The sequence below is a fragment of the Marmota monax genome, unplaced genomic scaffold, assembly GCF_021218885.2.
Source record: "Marmota monax isolate L192 unplaced genomic scaffold, Marmota_monax_Labrador192_F-V1.1 WCK01_AAM20220418_F8-fsc00050, whole genome shotgun sequence".
In the NCBI taxonomy this organism is placed as follows: domain Eukaryota; kingdom Metazoa; phylum Chordata; class Mammalia; order Rodentia; family Sciuridae; genus Marmota; species Marmota monax.
Window position 1 is genome coordinate 13478543 of NW_026694552.1, and position 5801 is coordinate 13484343.

Here is a 5801-nt window from a genome sequence, read left to right on the forward strand (position 1 = left end):
AGCTATATCCCAAACCCCACATGTCTTATTTGATCTTGGTTGCCAATGCCATCTCAAGCCAGGAGGACACACAGGATGACCTCAAATTCTTTCCCAGATCTAAGTCTTCATTCACATCTGGCTACCCTGATAGCCTTCAAAGATCTCTGATTACTGAAGTACCTTATCTTTCTGTACTCCAAGTTAAGCACTAATAACATAGCCAAGGTACTGATTGAAGACTAATGGACACACAATTTCTACCAAACCTATACAAGTTGAACTAAGATATTTCAGAAAGTCTTGCCTCTAAAACTCAGGAATTCTGCTTTAATTAAATAATGGCTCTGAGCCTAAACTGGTTCAGGGGTGTTGGAACTTATCAAATTAAGTTGATCTTTCCAATTGCACAGAGAGGATTCTCACAATCATCACAATTAACAATGAATAGCTCTTGAGTATACATGGACACAGTGCCTACCCCAATATTAACAAAGAAGGTTTTGATGGTACAGGGAAGATAGTAATGCTGCTGAAAGGCATATTTCTAACATGTGACCAATGCTGCCAGTGGACCAGACTTAGGACCTTGACACAAGGCACTGTGTCAGGGTACTGCAGCAGAACCCCTTGGTGGTGTTTCCATCTGCACAGGTGGTGGAATGGAAGCAGGCTCCCAGAATGTAGTCCCACAAGACCGTGTCTAAGGCCCATTCCCAGAAGCAGCAACAGAAGGAGCTGCTTCTGATGTCCCTGTCCCATAAACCCAGATCTAAGTCTTCATTCACATCTGGCTACCCTGGGAAGAGGTGGGGCTTCGCTAAAATATAAAGCTTTTCCTGGGGACAGAAGGCAGAGATGATGTGTTCTTGAGAGTTGTCTATCCCCATTTTTCTTCCTGCTTCAGAGCAGGACCTTAACTTCCTTTTCCATCTCATGGAGGAGTTTTTTTCAGTACAATCTGCTGGGTTTTATTATTTTTATTTTATTTTTTGCATTATGCAGAATAAGTGTCCCCTTTGGAATTTGTTTCTGTCACTATGAAGCTCTTTGGGTCTGTCTCAGTAAAAGGATATTGGTAATTACCCACCTTTTGGTTTCCACCCACAACAGTGTAATGACTACAGTTAAGTTCAGGCCATTTCTGGAAAAGCAAAGGAAGATCCTGTTGGAAGGAAGGTCGCAGGATAATTGACCCAAAAGTTTTCTTCTTTTGGCCATCTGGAGTGCATAAAGGTGTTGCCAGTTGACAAGCTGAAAAGTATTACTCTTAGTAATTTGAAATTTGATGCTATCAAGGATTGATCCAACCTAAAAGCCCCACAAAAAATAATTGGTCAGTGGTTACACATTGTGTCACTAGGTTCAGAGAACTAGAATTTCTTGTTTGAATCTTATGGCAACTTATCTTAGGACAACAAATTTTATTTAAACAAAATTCAAAATGCTACTGCATTTTTCTCTTTTTTGTGTGTGGTTCTGGGGATTGAACCCAGGGCCTTGTGCATGCAAGGTAAGCACTCTACCAACTGAACTTATACTCTCAGCCCACCTAATCTCTTCTTGAACACTTTATACCTATGTTATCTTTGGAAAGAATCCTAAATTTTTCATTTTATTAGGTTTCAGGGCAGTAACTCATTTTAGTGGGGGGAGGGTACCAGAGATTGAACTCAGGGGCACTCAACCACTGAGTCACATTCCCAGCCCTATTTTGTGTTTTTATTAGAGACAGGGTGTCACTGAGTTGCTTAGTGCCTCCCTGTTGCTGAGGCTGGCTTTGAACTTGAGATCCTCCTGCCTTAGTCTCTCAAACTGCTGGGATTACAGGTGTATGTCACCATGCCCGGTTGCTAGTGAAATTTTTTAAAGTATATAGTCCTTTGGCATTGTGCTTACAAAAGGAATTGAATTTTTATTTGATAGTAATTTATATAAAGAGTTTAGAACTTTTTTTTTTTCTTTTTGGTACTGGGGATTGAATCCAGTGGCATTTTGCCACTGAGCTACATCCACACCCTTTTTATTTTTTTATTGGGGGACAGGGTCTTGCTAAGTTGCCAAGGTTACCAAGGCTGGTGTTGAATTTATGATTCTTTCTTAGCCTCTTCAGTAGCTGAGATTACAGGTGTGTACCACTGGGCCCTGCTAGAGTTTTCATTTTTCCAGTTATCCCAAACCCATTTGTATTTATTTGTAATACACTGAGGACAGAGAGTTAACTAGGTAAATAAGGCTGTGCTTGGCCTAAATCAGTGTCCAGTCTTCATCTGTCCTTGTCCAGGAGTCCAGATCACTGCAAGTTGGCACTAGCTGTGAATTTTCTTTAATACCAATTAAACTATCTTTAATTTTCTTATAATACCATGACTTGAACAACAAAACAAGTATTATTAAATACCTTTGCTACAGATACAAACTGGAAGGTGTAAACCCCATATTTACCTCATACAGTTTCCTTCTCCTGCTCAGTTTGTTGCATAGAATATGGAACTAGTCATCATTATTGATATCTTATTGGTTGTATTGATAGCTTATTAACTGTATTTTCTCAGTCTCCCCTAGTAGAATGTGAACTCCATTTGAGCAGGGACTTATTTTTGTCTCTTTCAGGGCTGTACTTCCAACATGAAAAACATGACTGGCATATAGTAGGTGCTCAACAAATGTTATTGAAGGAATTAATGAAAGTCATCTTTGGCCAAACACCCTAACACTTATGCCATTCCCAGAAATGACCCTGTTAACACTATAGTGTGCTTCTTTCATAATTTCCTTCCGCATATATATGTTCTGATACAAGTCTCCATTAAAAATGAATAACATGTCCCTCAAATAAGGTGCTGAATATTTCTACAAGTTTTCTTTCTTTCTTTCTCTCTTTCTTTCTTTTTAAGATACTGGGGATCAACTCAGGGTCTTGTGCATATCAGGCAAACACTCTACCAGTGAGTTATACTCCCAGCCCTCTACAATTCTTTATTTTTTTATTTTTTATTTTTAGGTGAATACAATATCTTTATTTTTATTTTTGTGTGGTGCTGAGAATCAAATCCAGTGCCTTATGAATGCCAGGCGATAGCACTACCACTTGAGCCACATCCCCAGCCCCCTCTACAATTCTTTAAACAAAAATTACCTTTCTCCATTCCCTCTTGGAGACATAACCAATTAAAGCTATAAATGTAGCTATAATCAGTTCTTTTAATTTTGGTATTTTCACTCATATTTCTCAGTAATGTAGTTACATTATAATTTAGTTATTCTTGTTTACTTTAATTTTTTTTGTACCAGGGATTGAGCCCAGAGGCACTTAACAAACTGAGTCACATCCCTAGTCTTTCTTATTTATTTTACTTCGAGACAGGGTCTTTCTAAAATTGCTTAAAACTTCACTAAATTGTTGAGGCTTGCCTCAAACTTGCAGTCCTCCTGTCTCAGCCTCCCAGGTTGCTGGGATTATAAGTGTGCACCACCACCCCCAGCTCTTATTTACTCTTTACCATGGATACTTTTAAACAAAATAAATGGAACAATATATGGAAAACTTCACATACCCATGAACCAACTTAATAGTAATGAATATTTAACCAATAATATTTTATTTGCTATTTTTTTACTAAAGTTGTATTTTTTTCTTTTTTCTTTTGTACTGGGATTTAACCTAGGGGCTCTTAACCACAGAACTACATCCCCAGTCCCTCAGTCCTTTTTTTTTTTTTTTTTTTTTCAGACAAGGTCCCACTAAGTTTCTGAGTTGGCCTCGAACTTGGGAACTTGGGATCCTTCTTCCTTCTGCCTCAGCCTCGTGAGTTGCTGGATTACAAGCATGCACCATTGCACAGGGCTTTACTGGATTATTTCTAATTATATTCCAAGTATCATATAATTTTATGCATGAAATCAAACAAATTATACAATTCTTAGTCTATTTTATTTTTATTATTATTATTTGGTATGAGGGACTGAACTCAGGGGCACTTTACCACTGAGCTGGATCCTCAGTCCTTTTTATTTATCTTTTAAATTTTTAAAAAATATTTATTTTTTAGTTGTAGGTGGACACAATATCTTTATTTCATTTTTATGTGGTGCTGAGGTTCAAAGCCAGTGCCTCATATGTGCTAGGTGAGCACTCTACCACTGAGCCACAACCCCAGCCCCTATCTTTTTAAATTTTGAGACAGGTTCTCACTAAGTTGCTGAGGCTGGTCTCAAATTAGTGATCCTCTTGTCTCAGCCTCCCAAGTCACTGGGATTACAGATATGCACCACTGTGTCAGGTGTCCATACAATCTATTTTAATATACACTCTAACCGATAAGGACTTTGGATAAAATGATTAAAATAGCATTACTGTATTTAATAACATTATAATTATTCTCTAATGACACATGAAAACTTCCATATCCAATTTTCCTGTTTGACCTAAATGTATCTCTTAAATTTAATGTGCTATTATTAGGATTCAAAAATTATTGTACATAAAATTGTCAAATAAATATTTCCTGTTCTTCTTTTAATCTACAACACATCCTCCTCTTTTGTCTTTGTTATTCCTTTAAAGAGAGACATTATTATTATTATTATTATTATTATTATTATTATTTTGCCAGTACTGTGGATTGAACCCAATTTCTCATGTATGCTAGGTAAGAATCCTATCACTGAACTATATCCCCAGCCTGTGTGTGTGTGTGTGTGTGTGTGTACACCAGGGATTGAACTCAGGGGCACTGGACAACTGAGCCACATCCCCAGCCCTATTTTGTATTTTATTTAGAGACAGGGTCTCACTGAGTTGCTTAGCACCTCGCTTTTGCTGAAGCTGGCTTTGAACTCTCAATCCTCCTGTCTCAGCCTCCTGAGCTGCTGGGATTATACGTGTGCGCCACTGCTCTCAGCCAGTTTATTTTAATTTAAAAAAAAAAAGGTACTGAGTATTGAACCCAGGGGGCATGATACCTTGTTCCCACTGAAATATATCCCTAGATAGTTTTTATTTTTATCTTGCAACAGGGTCTAAGTTACCAAGGGTCTCACTAAAATTGCAAAGGCTGGCCTCAAACTTGAAATTCTCTTGCCTCTGCCTCCCCAGTCACTGGGATTACATGCATACACCCCCACACTTTGGCCAGAGGGGATTATTTTTGACCTATAGAGTTATTCTCATTCTATATTTCACTGTGCATATCTTTGTGCTCAATGTGTTCTACTACAAAGTGCATATATTGTACTCATATGTATGCACTTGGTTAGATTTAGGCTCAATTATTCTAGGAAGAATAGTTGATGCTTTATACTCCAATTGCATCAGATTACAGCCAAAGTTTCCCATCTTTCCTATCGTTTTACTGTAAAGATTGATCTGTGGTTTGCATATTCTTACCTTGATTTGACCACATTATAAATTTTGCCATCAATATTTTGCCTGAATTTTATTCATTGGTGTACTAGTTTGCTATTTTGTTGATGTACAGTCCATGTATCATATAATTCACAATATTGAAGTGTACCAGTCATTGTCTTTAGTATGTGCACAAAATTGTATATCACAATCAATTTTAAGCACTTCCATTCCCAGAAAATAGCCCAAACCCAATACCTGTCATTCCTCATTCTCTCCTTCTCCAGACCCTGACAAACACTAATCAACTTTCTTTTAATTTATTTACTTTTTTGGTGTGGGGGGGACACCAGGGATTGAACTCAGGGGCACTGAACCACTGAGCCACACCCTCAGCTCTATTCTGTATTTTATTTAGAGACCGGGTCTCATTGAGTTGCTTAGTGCCTCATTTTTGCTGAGGCTGGCTTTGAAC